Raw genomic sequence first — 18,014 nt, 5'->3', positions numbered from 1 at the left:
TTTTTCTGTTTAAAACAAAATGTGCAAAAGGAGAGCATAAGATGCTTTAACAGAACTGTTGTAAATGAGATGTGAAATTTAGGGACAGCTCATGGGTCTGGGTCAGATTTTGATACTCCAGTTTTCAGTACTTTCTGGGGCCTCTCTCTGAGGCTATATTGAAGACATCTTATTGTTAGTGTGTGTTTCATGCAAAGTACTTACATGCACATATACCCACACCTGACAAATGATAATTTCAGATCATTATGGTCCAGGTTCATATTAAATATATGTACTCTCTGTAGGACACTTTGCCTATCATGTAGATACCAAAGTGTTCTCACTCATACTTCTGCTCTTCTCAAGTCCAAAACCATACCCAGAGGGTTATGGGTCAATAAAAAAATAGTGCTAATTGCTGTGAATTTTTCAAGCACTTGTCCTTTTCAAGTAACTTCTACAAAAACTACTTTTGGAAGAAAATATTACATTTACTTCCCTCAGATTATACAGAAGCAAATTAATGTAACTCAGTGAGCTAATATAAGGATTTATTACTCTTCTGCTCATAGCAACCAGTTCCCCAATGGTTCAAGAATAGAAAAGAGAAAGGGTAGTTTCTCAGTTATGTACATACTCACTGAATTATTTTTATTTTCCCATCTTACTATGGACCAGAGAAGACATCTTTTTAGACTGAGTAATATATGAAAGATTTGCCCCTAGTATTAAAATTAGATGTGTAATGGGATGATAAGTCTTAATAAATATTAATTTATTCATTTATAACAATGGTCTTCAGAATTTACTGTGATTAAAATTACTTCAGAAGCTTATCTAAATGATAGCTTTCCAGGTCTAAGAAATGGTGATTTAATAAGTCTGAGATGGACTCAGCAATCAACATTATTTTTTTAAACTTTATTTTTTTTAGATTTATCTTTAGAGAGAGGGGAAGGTGCGAGAATGAGAGAGAGAGAAACACCAATGTGTGGGTGCCTCTCATGTGCCCCCTACTGGGGACCTGGCCCACAGCCCAGGCATGTGCCCTGTCTGGGAATTGAACCAGTGACCCTTGGTTCGCCAGCTGGTGCTCAGTCCACTGAGCCACACCAGCCAGGGCAATCAGCATTATTTTTAATTAATATCTTTGAGGATCTTAATGCAAAAATCCATATAATTTACTGTATGAAATATTCTTCCACAGACTGTAAACATATGCTATAAACTTTAACTCATAATTTAGAAGAAAAAACAGTGTAGTGTGTACATATATATTATGTTTCACTGACTCAATGCACAAATGGTTTCAACTTACCGAGTGCTCTTAGCTCCAGTGTTCTGTGAAACACCTGGATCTAAAGAATCTTGCTTCTTTAGATCTGCCACACTGCCTTTGGCTTATTCTCTCACCCTGTGAAGACATTTTCCTTCCTTCCATTTTCCCTCAAGCTCTCAGTCTTTATACTCAAAGAACTCAAAGAACTAGAAAGCTGGCTGCTCCTGAGGCAGAGGAGCCCAAAGTCATGACTGGATTAAAGGGAATTATCAGAAGTGAAAATACACAAGTCACCAATTTGATAAATTATCTTGCCACCTGAGTAAATCTACAGGTATTAATATCTTTGATCAGTATAATAATGTTCATACCACTCACAATTCCTGGTATAATTTTGAGTTTTTTCTAGTTATGAAAGCAATTCATATATATTACAGAAGTTTGGAAAATACTGAGAAATTGTATAAATAAAATCACTCATAATCTCAACAACCAGAAAATAATCTGGAAAAATAGTTTTTATGAGCTTTTTCTAAACAGCCCTAAAATCTCTACACCAAATATTTTCTTTGTTTCCCAAGCAGAATCTTGAAATAATCATAGATTGAATAATCTCGTAGGAAAGACTAGTAAGAATAAACATTACATAATGGAGTCTGGAAAATAATAATTGCAGATCTATTTACTTGTGGTTTTCTTCTTGCCTGAAATCATTTGGTTTACCGCAGGACACAGGCATGAATGCCCAGTTGCACTTAGTGGTCAATATGGTTGATCTCTGAGATAATAAATGACCTAAGCAAGTTAGATTTAATAGTTTATTTTTTTAAAAAGTGCAATTTAGCTGAATCTTAAAGAAGTACCAACTCTTAAATATAATATTGGTAGATATTTAGGAATCGTTCCACGTTACCTTTTTTTAAAATTTGTTTGTTTATTGTCTCTTTTGCATGATCCTGTACTTTTGGCATAGATCGGAAATTCTTACCTCTAGAGTAGCCTCATTCAAGTCCACTGATGTCTTTCCAAATTTTTCCACTTTTGGAGCTTTTGAGTTCTGCTTTATTAAATAACATGAGTAACTTTAGTGTGTGGCCAAGTTTGGGAACTACTCAAATAGGACAAAAAGATCTGGTGTCACCAAGAAGTTGTTTCTCTTTAAAAATATTTTTCAAAATATTTAAACTTTCTTGAAAGTGACCCAAATTTGGGTATTTCTGGTCTTTCAGTGACTACACTTTGAAGAAAGATTTGATAACATTGTTTTGATTATGAAAAATAAGTCACCATTAATTAGTTTCTTATCTCTCCAGTTTCCCCCAACTTTCATGCAACTTAAGAAAACAGATACAACTTATATTTTTCTTTTACCAATATAATTCACTAAAAGTTTTTTTGCCTGAATTAAACTACTTCATACCATATTGAAAACTGTTCATTTTATTTTCATTTCTGCTGTCAAGACTGTGTATTAGACTTTCTGATGGCTTTAGTTAAAATAAGGGCAATTTAATTTAGCTATAATGAAAAATTTCTATAGTTGTAAAATTTCCTTCTGAATTCTATGTAAGCCAGCCAGTGAATAAGATTACAGATGTTATATTTTCTCTTTATCTTACCATGCCTCTTGTACCATGATTTTTTTTTTAATATGGAAGGAGCTAGAGAAAAGAGTTATTTCAAAAGGGTGCACATATAGATGGAAAATGTGTCAAAAATGATTAAAAAGTATGTATTTTCTGAGAGGCAATCATAAAATTTTGTCATTCTGAATTAACAGAATTATAGTGGGACTGAAATAAAATCTTGGACATAAAAACTCTCTAAAAGTGTAGAAAAATGATGAATTGTTTTTGAATAATGCTTTTTACATGCAATAAATTTTAAGATAAAATTTAAATCATGCAGATAAAGTTTAAGTCAAATTTGAGTTTCAAAGATGCAGGTCAGTTTTCATATCTGTGACAGCATTTTGATGTTCTTTGCCAAGCAGTTTGATTACTTTGCTCTCCTGAACAAATTACTTGTTTCTGTTGATTTCTGGCTCACTTGATGATCTTTCGTTATTAGAGGTGACTCCTACCACCAAGTGATAATCTTCAGTATACATTACAGAATTAGACTAAATATCATTTAACAAATCAGCCTTGCCCTTTTCAAATGAAATTTTTCCCATGGCACATCTTCTCCATCTTTTGATGGAGAAATAGCTTTAGCTTCAAAATTAGATATTGAATAGACTGACCAGTTTTTCAACCATCTGACACTGCAGAAAAAGATGTGAGTCATTGGGAACGGCTTCAATTCATCGTCAACCACAGCCAGTATTGCAGGTTGCTATTTCTGCAACATATCTACTTTCAGATGTGATGTTTGAATTAGAATTATGTTTTCTTTGCCATAAACCTAAAAATAAAAAATTCTCTGATAGGTTTATTTTTGTCCCTTGGTGATTGTTTAGGCGCGGGGGTGTCCAAACTTTTGGCGTCTCTGGGCCACACTGGAAGAAGAGTTGTCTTGGGCCACACTATTAATACACAAACACTAATGAAAACAAAACAAAAGAAACACCTCATAATGCTTTAAGTAAATTTACGATTTTGTGTTGAGCCGCATTCATAGCCATCGTGGGCCCGACAGGCTGTGGGTTGGACACGCCTGGTAGGGATTTGTGAGCTATTACTCTGCGAGCTGTGAAAATTATGTGGGAATAATTATATATATTCAATATACATTCATAGCTATTATAAGTATTCAATATATTTACACATATATTCTATATATATATTCTGAAAATACCATAAATACTTTCAATTTATTTTTTAAGCTAAAAATATTTTATTTGATTATAGGCTATTATTTATTTTTAAAAATATGTGTAGAAAGGAATTCAGAGCCCATGAGTATAATACTGATGACTATTCATTGGAAACAGAGAAAAAGAACAAAATGAAAAAAAAGTTACATTGATTGCCAGACCCTTGAGAGATATACTCCCTAATTTTTTTTTTCTGTTTGAATTGATCATATTCAAGTTTCATACATGCAGAAGTTCCTGCTCATATTTCAAGCTAGGATAAGAGAAATTTTCAATTTCAAGAATGCTTCAGAGAAATATTTTTAAAATGTCTCACCAATGTCTTAAAAAATAATGATATTATTATGGTATCAAATTACATAGAATTAGCATGATGGATTTCTGGCCACTATACACTATTTTACAAATTGTTTCCAGGTTACAAAAATACTATGAGAAATCAGAACAGATTTACACAAGAAGTCCTGTGAAGAGTTTCTGTTGGAGAGGTTATTTTATGCCGGTGGTGTACGTTAACTTCTAGCTGAGAAACAGGTTTGAAGTACCAGGGTGTATCTACACAGACCTAATATAAAAGAATTGAGAGTTGAGGAAGTAATCTAGAGTAGAGCATCTCAAACTTGAATGTGCACACAAGTCACCTGAGGAGTTCGTTAAAATATAGATCCTGATTCTATACTTTTCTGATGAATTCGGAGTGTCTGCATTTCAAACAAGCTCCCAGATAATGCTCATAGACCATACTCCAGGTAGCTAGGATGTACAGCTATGGGTCCTATACCCAACTGCTAGCAAAGCGAACTTGTGAAGATTTAACAACCAAAAAAAGAGGCCTGGCCCATAACCGAGATCTGAATCTGGGTCACCCAAGTGGGCCTTTGCCATGTGTTCCGTTGATAAGCTCCACCAGTGACTGAGTGTCAGTCAGGATGGTGAACCACTGATTCAGAACAATAGTTTTCTCTGACAAGAGTGTATATAAGAATAGAGCCTGTTGGGAGGAATGTGGACAGGGTTTGGGGTGAAAGATTTTTAGAGGTCAAAGGAGAGAAGGAGAGTTTCATTCTGAGCAGGTGCATCTCCTGATCTCAAAGCTTCTTTCCTCCCAGATATAGGAGCACTGATTTGTGAGGCAAAAATAATTTGGCACATCATCACAGCCTCATTATTCAGAGCTAAATTCAAAGACTCCTCAAATCACTTAATTTCTTCCCTTCCTGAACTTTACTCTGGTCGTACTGGCTTCCCTGCTATTTTAGAAAATCCCCAAGAAACCACTCCCCAAATTTTGCAGTAGATATTTCCCCAGCCTGGAATACTCTTACCACAATATCCCATGGCAGACCTCTTACTGCTTTCAAGTATTTGATCAAATATTGTCTCCTCAATAAGCCTTCCTGAGACCCTGTCAGATGACAGCTTTCCACCAGCTTTCATTTGCATCAATTTAGCATATATCACATTCTGTCATATTACTTATTTGCTATGTTTACTTGTTATTTTTGGTTCTCACTCCTCTCCTCCAATGTTATTAGAAGGTAGTGACAATGAATTGATACATATGAACTCAGGTATCACGTCAGGGAGATCTGCAACTGTCCCAGTAAATGAAGCACTTACCTTTAAATTACCTGCCCTCATCACTCTTTATTATATTAGCCTTTCTCTAAACAACATACACATATATAATTTTTATTTTTTTTGAGTTAAACATAAATTCTTTACGATTAGTGACAGTTTTTGAGAGGCATTACTAAGTAAACATAACACCTCCTAGCACAGAGTAGAGGGGTAATAAATATTTGTTGACTCTTTAAAAAACAGCAGAGGAGGGGGGTAAAGATATTTTAGGTTCCTGTTTTGCTATAATATAGTGAATAATTTGTTTTATATTTCTGTGGATATAAAAACATTGTCTGATTGCTAATTTACTGCTTCTTTATTCAGGCGAGACGGGCAAACAAATCAGGTAGACATTTATTCCCAACATTTATGTTACGATCTTTTCAGCAAGCAAAATTTAGAGTGTAATTGTGTCCAGTTGGTTGGCTTGCCAAAAGCACCCAGGTATTTAGATTCTTCCTCCCCCACCACCCCATGTTCTTGGCTCCAAAAGATGCTTATTCAGAATTCTAATGAAGAATTGGCACTGCAAAACGCCTGGTTCAGCTCAAGGCAAATTCACACAGCTGGCTAAAGTAATCACATGGGGAGATGCTATTTTTCTTCTTAAATATACTTGTGGTCTATCAAGAGCTCACTGTTTCAGAGTTGTTAACTTTTTGATCCAGTGCAGGGAGGGGAGGGTCTATATTTTCCATTATACAGCATTTCAGCAACACCATAGCTGCAGAGGTTACCCACACTGAGATGGTACACATGAGGCATTGATGCCTAGATTTGCTAAACACTTGAAGCTGGTAACTGCATGTTCTTTATTGACCTAGTTCAGCTAGTTGTGTTGATTTACTTATACATTTCATGGCAAAGGAGACCATACCCTAAAGATCTAAGATAATTGTGCATTTGTTGTTTCTCTTTTTTTTCCAATTTATTTATTTTTAGACAGAGGGGAAGGGGGAGGAGGGTAAAGAAACAGCAATGTGTGGTTGCCTCTCACGACCCCTATTGGGGACCTGGCCTGCAACCCAGGCATATGCCCTGACTGGGAATCGAACTGGCAGTCTGGTTCTCAATACACTGAGCCATACCAGCCGGGGCTGTTGTTCCTCTTGATTTAGCTACAAACACAGGTAGGCAGAAGAAAGGAAAAGAGCCTCCAATTTCAAATTGAACATCCAGTGGTATTAGTTTCTAAAATTACAATAATGTTTAAAATCAAAGCAATCATTTTAGATTTGACTAGGCAGGAGCTAAGTGCAGATCATTTTGGATCGTTTGCAAAATCTCTTGCCTAAAACTTAGTCACCTGACTCAGTCATTCATTTATTTACTCAAGAATATTTGCTGAGTTCTTTAATGTACACAATGTTTTGCAAGGCACTTAGGCATAAAACTTCAACAATTTTAATTATGCAAAATCTCCCTGTGCCCCCCAAAACAGGACCATGAATGTGGTGATTGTAATGAGTTTAAATCCACTTTATGCAATATCTGTTAAGATGCCTATTTTGTGCTCAAAATGTAATACCTGAGCATGCACACAGGTCATTAGTTGGCTTAACCAATTACTTTCTGCATACTGTGGGCACATGAATTTGAAAGCTATAAGCTGTAAATTTAGAAAAATCCAGAATACTTAAGAGACAGTGCTGTAAAACCACACTCTATAGCACATTTTTTTTTTCCAGAGAGAGTAAATAGTGAAAAAAAGAGATAAAAAGGAATCAAATAAAAATCTATTTGGAATCTTCTTTTCTGAGAGTATGTTAGGATTTTGTGGTGGTTGTGGTAGAGGAGGGATTACAAAAAAGAGTTTAGAATCTTTATGAAAAGAGAATTTAGTAAATACACCCCTCCTCTCAATTGACTCACTTTAGCACTCTCATCCAAAAAGCAGATAGGGGAAATACATCGCATTCAAATTGCGCTGCTAAGTGTTCAGAAACTCTTTAGGTTGACATACATTCCGATACACTGTGGGATTTTATACTCGAGTAGCCAGACAAAGATCACAGCAAAATCTCCTGGCCTGCCTGGCTCCCCAGTTGTGCAGTTATCAGGGAGATAGTGGTTTAGAAGGAGAGTAGTTAGCTCCTGTGGTCAGCCTGGAGGAAGCAGATCAAATGTCTTATGAGCTCGATCAATTGGATATCAAATCAGAGTAATGTGGAGCCTAAATTTTAGCAAGCAAACAAACAAACAAACAAACAAACAAACAAAAGCAAACCTCATTCACCTTACACTTCCCCAACAGTGGTATTCCAGTCTCTTTTTTTCTGGAAAATAATTTGGGAAATCGTGTTGGGGTTCTGTCCACAGTCTTGTTATCCTTCCATAGGAATACTCTCTTTTTCTTTCAAAATACACCTTGATGGTCCATTAAACATTGTCTAAATAATTGGTTCATAGAGAACAGGAAGGGTTCAAACTTCAAATGTTTTCTCATTGCTAAGAAATATTTTCAGTACATTTTGATGCTGATGTTGTTGGTGGGATGTTTCTCCCAGTAAAAATTAATCTTACTATAGGGTCCTTAAAAAAAATCACATGAACTCCTGAGAGTTGTGTGGGATTGGAATTTTGTGAAGTAAGTTTTTGGTTTTCACTATCATTTTGTACTGCTAGCATTCAGGGGCCTTCCAGCAGGGTGCTAGAAATGCTAGAATGTGATAGAGAGTCCAGTACAAAAATTAATTTAACTGTGTCCTAATGACCTTTAAACATTTATAATCATCAATCTTGGAGATGAAAAACTCATCATTATTTGAGAGTAGAATCTTCTTCTGTTTTATATATAAACACAAGGGTTTTGTTTTGAATAATTTTAATGTAAACTGAATTTTGTAGAAATATAACTATTGTATACATCAAGAGGAAAATATGCATTGTTATGTTTGGGAATTTACCAAGAGTATTTCATATTGTGGGGAACAAAATAAATAACAGCAACTTTAATGACAATGTTTAAGACAGTATAATAAACAAAGTATGGGTCAGCATCTGTGGTTATGAATCCACTGTCATTATTCTACATATAGGCATGACCCTCTGACCACTTTGTGCCATTTAATGTAGACCTACCTGAGCATTGACACAGGCAAAAAAAAAAAAAAAAGCAGTGCTTTATTATAATTTTAAAAATATTTAATTCACAAATGCCAAAATTCAGGCATTAGATTAATTTTAACCCTGCACAGGTAAATTTATTTTATCTATGTATTTCATTTCAGAAAAGCAGTAGGGTATTAGAAAATTATAAAAAGGAATTTTTATATGTCTAAGTGATTTGAAAACCACAGTATTGATACAACAAAAACGTTTTTAAAATTTCCACTTTACTGTTAAAATTATTGGAAGCTTTATCACTGCTACATATAAAATCTGATAGAGAATACATAAAAATGGTTACGGCTAACTATAATTCATGACAAAATACAATATGTGGCTTCATAGAGAAGGAAATAAGGGTGAGTAGACACGCAAAGGAAGGAAAACCCGGCCTTGAAGGATGAATAGAATTCACCTGCAGGCTGGAGACAGTACAAGGGAACAGGGAGGAAAGGCCACATGTAAGACCAAGTATGGGAAGTATTTAGGAAGAGGTAAATGGACTTAAGTTGGGAAGTAAATGACTTTGCTTTTAAATTTGTGGATGAACACAGATCACAGACCAGAATAACATTTGCAGCTTCTCATGTAAAATAACTAACTAACTAACTAAATAAATAAAATAAATACAGAGAAAAACTATTGGAAACAAGTTAAATCACTTTCAACAGTACTAAACTAAGTGAAAAGTGAGCGTAAATATTAGTTTGAGTCTTTTAAATTAAGAACATGTGCATATTTTTTCAACATTGAGTTTCGTTTCAAATAATTGTATATGATTCCAATCCCAGGCCAGTTGAATAAGTAGAGCCCTGGTTTTCTACATTTCAGCTCAGTGTGTACTAAGTTTATGATGACTAAAAACATGTTTCAGAAACCCAAATTTGTCTGGCTTCAATCTCTTTGGTGTCCTGCACTATGCACAGACAATGAGACGTAGTCTGGCTGAACCAAACAGAAACCAACTGTGTTCTGGCCATGTTTATAAGGGTAGAGCCATGCAGTGGTTGAGAGTGCCGGTTTGGAGCCTGTGGTAGGCAGAATAACCTCTCCCTCTCCTGAAAGATGATGATGTCCTAAACCCCAGAACTTGGGAAGTTATATTACATGTTAAAGAAGAAATTAAGCTGAAGATAGAATTAAGGTCACTGACATAAAAATAGGAAAATTTTTCTCGATTATTTAGATGAGTCCAATATAGTCATAAGGCTCTTTGGATTGGAAGTGGAAGGTGTAAGAGACAGAGTCAGAAGCAAATGTGGTTATGGAAGAGGTCAGATGAGATATAATGTGTGAAGTACTGAAGACTAATACAGAGGCAGAAAGTCTGGGTTCACATACCAGAAATGCCCCATGGTAAGTGTAGAACTTTGAACAAATTATTGCAGTTCTTTTCCTTCATTTCTCTTCTATAAAATAGAGACAATAATAATAATAATAATAGTATATACCTTATAGGGTTTTTGTTAGGATTCAGCGAGTTATTTCTGTAAATCAGTAACAACTGTGCCTAGCACTCAGTGAGTGCTACCAAAACTGTTATTAGGGATATTCTCTAGGGTTGTCCACCTATGCAGTGTGTGGATTCAGAAGGAAATCTCTGGGGTCAGGGTCCTGGATTTCTTCTTGTCTGTGTAGCATGTCTCTAAGAGTCTTCTTTCTCTCTTACTTAGGGTCCCGGTTGAAATGCTGCATTGCCGCTGAGGCATGCTTGACTGCCCGCTCTTGGCATCTTCTCACTTCCTTATCTCTCACTTCCCCCCATAGCACTTACTATTTTATCTGTCATACTAAAGATTTATTTGTTTTTATCCATTTTCTCCAATAGACTGAGGGGGAGGACTTTTTGTTTCCTGTATCCCCAATGTCTAGAACAATATCTAGAATGGAGTGGGAGCTCAAGCAATATTTATAAACATGTGAAATACACTAATTTGATTTGGCTAATGCCTACACTTTTAGATTGTCTACAGTGATTTTCAGATTTCAACTCCAATTTGTTTAGCATCAGATTGCCACAGAGCAAGGATTTGCTAAACAAAATCACAAAACCCTCCCTCATTCCCATCTCTCCTTTTGCCAGCGATACTGCTATATTCTCTCTTAGCCTCTTCATTTGAACATTGTATTACTTTTGCTTGACTTGAATTGCCTCACACCTCCCTCTACATTTGCTATTTAGTATTAATTGCATTACTTTTTGGCCACCTGGTCTCCTAAAAGGCCTCATGAGCTTCCTTTTGAATTTTTTTTTTTTTTGCCAGGACTGTAAGGCCCAGTGGCCTCATGTTAACGTTTTTGCTTGGGCAGTACTGCCTGTACATATACCCAAACATCAATTTTAGCTCCCAAAACTTCATAATCTGTCCTACCTGCCTTTTGGATACCTACTCAATGCGGTACTTTTTACCTCACTCTGATAATTTTGACTGGGAAACAAAAGTGCCATATAGAATTCAGTTAAAGATGGTTTTACCCCAGATAAATCACAATGTGTTTTCTATAGTCTCCTTCTGTATCTCAATTTTGCACAGTGGAGGAGAATGACCACAAACTCTGGGTGCAAAATTTTGGATCAGATGTCAGGCTCTGACAGGTGTCAGATCAGATGACTACAGCTTATCTTTATTGCTAAAGGTGTTCCTTTGGTTTTGGCCTGCTTCTTCCACCTCCATAGTTCATCTCTCTGTACTACTTAATTAACTGTTGATGATCCTTTGCTTCTCAGTCAATCATCATTTATTCAGGAACGTTTCCCCTAAATCCCTAGCTGTAGTCAGTTAATCCTTTAGGTACTTTTACAGGATACAGCAGACTTTCTCTTTGTGTCTTTTGCCAGTTTGCATATTTGTGTCTTTATTTGACTGGTATCTTTTCCTCAGCTATGATGCCAGGGAGCCAGCCTACTTTATTCATCTTTGTATCTGAGCATGTGTGGCAGATATGGAAGAAATATTAATTTCCTTTATTTTCCCTTTCTATTACAGAATGTATCACAATTATAAATATACTCTATCTGGCTCCCTTTGCTAAACTATAAACTCTGTGAGGGCAGGCATTGGGTTTGTTTCATGAAGGTTAGCATGGCTCTCTATATAACATAGGCACTCAAACTGTTAAATTACTGGATAAATGAAATCTATTGATTTTTCTCAATTAATGACCTTGATCAACACTGATTCTTTTGGAGTACCTCTTTTGTTTACTCTAAAGAATCATTTCCTTTTCATCTTCACTCAATTGAGATTCTCCTGGCCATTGCCTTTAATTCCCTGCCCCCCCCCCCCAAATCAGAACAGAATATTCTCTCACATTAGGCTTCTCTTTTTAGTAGCCTCTCTTCATCTTAGATCTTAACCTGACATTTCCAATTCCTAACTGAACCCTACATTCAAGCAAACCTAGTGAGGGTTGCCTTCTATTCTTCTGCAAGAGTTTATGATTTCTCCCCAGTGATTTTCATGCTTTTCCCCCAGTGATTCAGGAAATAAGAACTGTGCTTTGTTCTTTTGGTTTTGCCAGGCAATAATGTAACCCATGCGACTAAATGTAGCTGTACATTGAATTTTATAGGAGGTTACCTGTTCTATGCATTTAGAAGTCTTGTTAAGTGGAATCTTTAACCTTACAATTAATGGGCTCACAATTATTTTGCTGAATAAATAGATTAAGGACTCATAAATAACCATACAACTAGAGAGAACCCAAAATAGTCATGAAGTTAACAAAGAACCAAATGGGATTAACATTTCAGAAATCATTATATTCATCTAGGGAAACCCAATACTATCTTAGCTACAGCCAATTCCAGATAACGTGTTTGTTATGGATTGGGAAAATCATATATTTCATCTAAATATAGAGGCTTTTTATTTTGTGATGTCTCTCAGTGCATGGATTGAATATTAAATGAAATTTTTGGATTGCTAGTTAAGGTTAAAAATTCCACTTAACAAGACTTCTAAATGCATAGAACAGGTAACCTGCTATAAAATTCAATGTACAGTTACATTTAGTTACATGGGTTACTTATAAGCAAACAAATACACTGAGGTAACACTTGATAACCAAAATGTAGTGTGTATTATTTTTAAAATAAAAGTGGTATTTGAATAGTATTGAAAGTATTTTTAAGAAGACAGCATATTGCCTCCTCTTTGCTCTATCTTTATGTAAAATTTTCAGCTTTTCAGTATTTTTTGTTCTTAAAGTTTTGTTTTCCCTTTCTTAAAACAAGACCAAAGCATCTCACCAATAACCATAAAAAATGGCTAATCTTTTATTTTTTTATTTTTTTTAGTCTAAAGCTAGCAACTCAAATGCACAGCTTTGCCATTCCTCTGATCTTGTGAAGGAAATGTGCTCACTGTTATCAAGGATGAAGAGTCACAGGGTTCTAAAATATGACAATTTAGGTGAGACTTTGGTGAGACAAAGGAGACAGAGAATAAGGGCATGAACTAATAAATTCCTCTTCTCCTTGTCTCTCTACCGGAGAGAATAACTGAAAATTTGTTCCATCTTGCTCTTCCTGGTTTGTTATTGAGTAACAGGAAAGGATGGTTGCAATGATTAAACATTGGACAATCTCTGGGCAAATTATTCTGGAAACTAGATCCTCAGAAAATGGCTTTCAAAGGCTGGGGATGAGAATGACCCACACAACTTACCTCTCCTCTTCACCTCATTGTGAAGTCTAATTCAGTAAGTTTTAATATGGATTCTAGGCAGTGAATTTTGGAAAAAAGAATCCTCTGTTGATTCTGATATTCCACCACATGCCTCCTTCTTCAACTCTTGAATTTAAAAAAGTCACATACTCATAGTGAAACCAGAAAATGTTGGTAAGTAATTACTCAATAGTTTGTCATATTTATAACTTCTAAATTCAAGTCCTACTTTCTTGTGTACTATATACTAATAACTGTAATAGTAGTACTTCAGGAAGCACTGTTGTAAGCACTTTACACATACTAACTTTATAATAAACCTATGAAATGACATTATTATCCCCATAGTACATATATAAAGCTGTTGCATAAGGCAGTGAAATAATTTGTCAATTCATTTGAAGACAGCAGTTTAACTCAAAAAGTCTGGTCCTAAAACTCATCCTCCTTGCAGCCAAGTGTATATGTATATATACACTCATTATATATACTCATATGTATGTATATACTCATACACATACACACATACACACACACATACACACAGTCGGGAAGAAGTCCAGCTATTGTTAATATAACAAGGATGGTTTGCGCAACTTCGATGTGGCCTGGTAGCCAAGGAGAGTGGACTGGAATGTGCATTTGCAAACAATGACTTCACTGTACTAGTCAGTGGGGCCATAGAAGCTGTTTAGTGAGCATGTACTGTGTGGCCGTCGCATTCAAAATGACTGAGTGAGTAGAGCAAGGAGTCTACATCAGATTTAGCTGTTAAGCTTGAATATTCCTCCATGGAAACTATTTGGATGACTCAGAAGGCTGCAGCTGTGGGCATCTGGGGATTGGCAGCTTCATCATGACAATGTGCCCACTCATGAATCACATCTCATGCAGAGTTTTTTGGTGAAACATCAAATCGTCTAGGTAACTCAGCCCCACTCCAGCCCAGATTTGGTGCCCATCAATGTCTGGCTTTTCCCAAAACTAAAATGATCTTTGATAGGGAAGAGATTTCAGACCCTCAATGAGATTCAGGGAAATATGACAGGGCAGCTGATGGCAATTGGGAGAACTGTGTGAGATTCCAAGGTGTCTACTTTGAAAGGGACTGAGGCATCATTGTACTACATACAATATTTCTTATATCTTGTATCTCCCTCAATAAATGTCTCTATTTTTCATATTACATTGCTGGATACACTCTGGACAGACCTTGTGATGCAGGAGCAAGCGCGCCGTAGTGATGAAGCTACCAAACACCAGTTGCCCGGAAGGGTGGCCGTCTCAACCAATGAAGAACACTGAGGTAGTTACTCCTTATTGATTGTTTGACTTGGAGAGGTGTACTCATAATGAACAATACTTTCCCAATCAAAAAACACAGTTAACATGGTCTTGATCTTGTGACTTTGCCATGGCATGGAGAACCAGGCACTTCCAATTTGGGTGACTGGGTGTTCATTTCAGGGTCATAGCTGTAGACCCATGATTCATCCCCAGTTATGACTGTCTTGAGGAAATCTGGTTCATTTGTAGCATTTTGAATCAAGTCATTAGCAAGTACGGCATGATGTTCCTTCTGCTCTAGTAGCAGAAGCTGTGGAATGAATTTTACCATGAGACATATGCCAAGATTCTGTGTCAAAAAGTTGGACACAGAACTCGTAGTTTTTGGAATCCCCAAATCAGCTTTTAGTTCTCACACTGTCAGTTGCCGATCTTTGTTGATTGCAGCCAGTACATGTTCAACATTCTCAGGTATTCTACTTGTTGCAGGCTTTACGGAATGTGGATCACCTTCAACAGATTCATGACTATCTTTGAAGCATTTGTGTTATGCCTTTATTTGCATTACACTCCAAATTTATTTGTGTTATCTCCGAAAGTCTTCTGAATCATCTGAATAGTTTCCACGGAGGAATGTTCAAGCTTAACACAAAGTTTGATGTAGACTTTTTGCTGTACTTACTCAGTCATTTTGAATGTGACAGCCACACATTACACATGCTCATTGAACAGTGTCCCCCACCCCCACTGACTAGGACACTGAAGTCATCATTGTTCATGTGTGTGCATTCTAGTCCACTCTCCTTGGCTGCCAGGTTACATTGATGTTGTGCATACTGTTCTTTTCATATTAACAATGGCTGAACTTTTTCTGGACAGGTTATATATAAAATAAATATATTAATATATGATATGTAACTATACATGCAATAAAATCTGTTAGGCTAGTTACTAATTTAAATACATACATTTTTTATAATTTTTAACAATAGTAATAACTTATTTTAGTTATTATAAAATAGGAAAGGATTTAGAGAGTAAATATAATAATTTTTATTTTTGTCTTTGAAATTTTTTACCCTACCATCTTTCTATGCTATATTTTCTTATCTAAAAATTATACTGAAGAATAAAGCTAAATCCTATATTATGTAGTTATCAACTCTTAGGTTATGAGTTCTAAGGCAGGTCCATAAATAAAATATAGACAGTACTTACTTGGAAATTTTAGGAATACATGTTAAATGCCAAGAATTTTTTTTCCCAGTGAGAACCAAATCTCTTTAAAGGTCTTTCAAAATGGAACACTTTTTGTTTTATTGTTTTTATTATTTGACTAGGTTTATTCATTTTTATAAGTTCAAGATAGAAAATTCCATTCAATTCTCTTAGGAATGGGAATGAGGACTTCTTTAATGTCACAGCCTAAAAAAAATATGGTATAACTTAATTCCAAATACATCTTAATCACAAGTTCTCATAGAAAATTTTTTTAAAGTATGTTTTTTTAATTTAAGTTTTATACATGAAACTAGGAAAATAAATATGTTATAATAAAGATAAACTTTGGAAAGAAACATGTCAAATGCTTTTCTTTCATCTCTTCAGTGTGAGCATATCTGTGTAAAGACTTGTCTTTACACAGAAAAATTCCAATTTGTATTTTTTGGAAGAGATATATTTCAAGCATCATTTCAACTTGTTATAAACCATTTACCTTTGATTTCATCTGATGGATATATTCCAAACTTACATTCTAACCAATTTAATCATAATTATTTTTCCATTTTCAACTATACATATCTGTTTACTAAGCACTTATGTCAACTGGACTTCACATTTAAGTCTCCTGTGATGGGACTTTAGTTTGTTAAAAACATATTCTGTAATGTTCTTTCCCCCTTGCAAACTGTACTTCATTTCATTCTGACCAAGGTGGTTCTGATTTGGGTATCATTTATTTGTATTTCATTATTTTTGCCCTTTAACCTTTTTAATCTCATAGCTTCTTATTTTCTAATTCTTTCCCAGTGCCAGTATTAATATTTTTAATGCCGTTTTTCTGTTTTTCTTTCTTATGGTTGTATTTTGTTTGTTTCTCTGTGTCTACCATTCTTTAGTTTTTAGTTGTTGTTTTTTTTTAATAACTCTTCCTTCTATAGTGCCTGCAAAGGTAGGTACTTAGAAAATATTTACTGCTTGATAGAATTTGTGCCAAAACTAATCCAACACAATTTTTATATAATGTGTTAAAACATTCAGTTTCTTATTTAGCTATATTTGGAGGATTACTTTGTAAAGTATATGATTATCTAATCACTATGCTGTACAACTGAAAACTAATACAAAGTAGTATTGAGTACAAACTGTAATTGAAAAATTTTTTTTAAAAAGTGGAAAAATAGGTGCAAAAATTCATTCATAGTAATGTTTTCACAATGTTGTTTTTATTTTAAAAATTTGGAATCAATATACGTGTCCAACAATTGAGGTCTGGTTGAAGAATGTGTTTTAGAATTCTATGATGGGATGATTCTTAACACTTAAAAGTAATGTTGAAAATCCATATTTTGTTTTACATGGGAGGATGTTCACTATATAACATTAAATTAAAAAAATCAGGTTAAAAAAAGAAATTCTTTTATTTAAGAAACTTCTAGCAAATGATGCAAGAGGAATAATAAAATACTGAATTAAAAGTGCACATACTCCTATTCCTCTACTACATAACTGAAAAATGTATAACCAAGTTGATTTTTTTCAAGTAGAAAGTAGCCATAGGTGGACATTATTATAATTATTTACATGATGTTACTTCAGTTAATTTAAGATAGTACTTAACATAAGACTTTTTACACATGTGAGTCAAGAGCTGAAAGGTTTTAGAAAAAGATTACTCAGGTGGCAGCCTGCAAAGTGAATTGGATGGAAACAAAAAATGTATCACACTAGGCTGAGTAAAGGAAGATGATAGAAAGTGTGGACTCCACATTCTGTGTATGCCTGAGCACCACCTTTGTGCACTAGACCTGATCCCTTTGTGAGAAGGAATGGAATAGCTTTTATCTTTTTGTCCCTGGAAACTATCAGAGTGCATCTTACATAAATGTACAGAAGATGTTAAATTAAAATGTTCTGAATTCTTCCCCTGACTCTACCAATTCAAAAAAAAAGTTTAAAAGGCAGTTAACTTATTGTACTGACTAAGGAGAACCTGTTTTTACATTATAGGAATGTACAATATACA

The sequence above is a fragment of the Pteronotus mesoamericanus genome, unplaced genomic scaffold (assembly GCF_021234165.1).
Source record: "Pteronotus mesoamericanus isolate MK-2021 breed Mesoamerican mustached bat unplaced genomic scaffold, CSHL_Meso_final contig_56, whole genome shotgun sequence".
NCBI classification, from domain to species: Eukaryota; Metazoa; Chordata; class Mammalia; order Chiroptera; family Mormoopidae; genus Pteronotus; species Pteronotus mesoamericanus.
The sequence above is the reverse complement of the archived record's forward strand: the minus strand, read 5'-3'. Positions refer to the sequence as shown.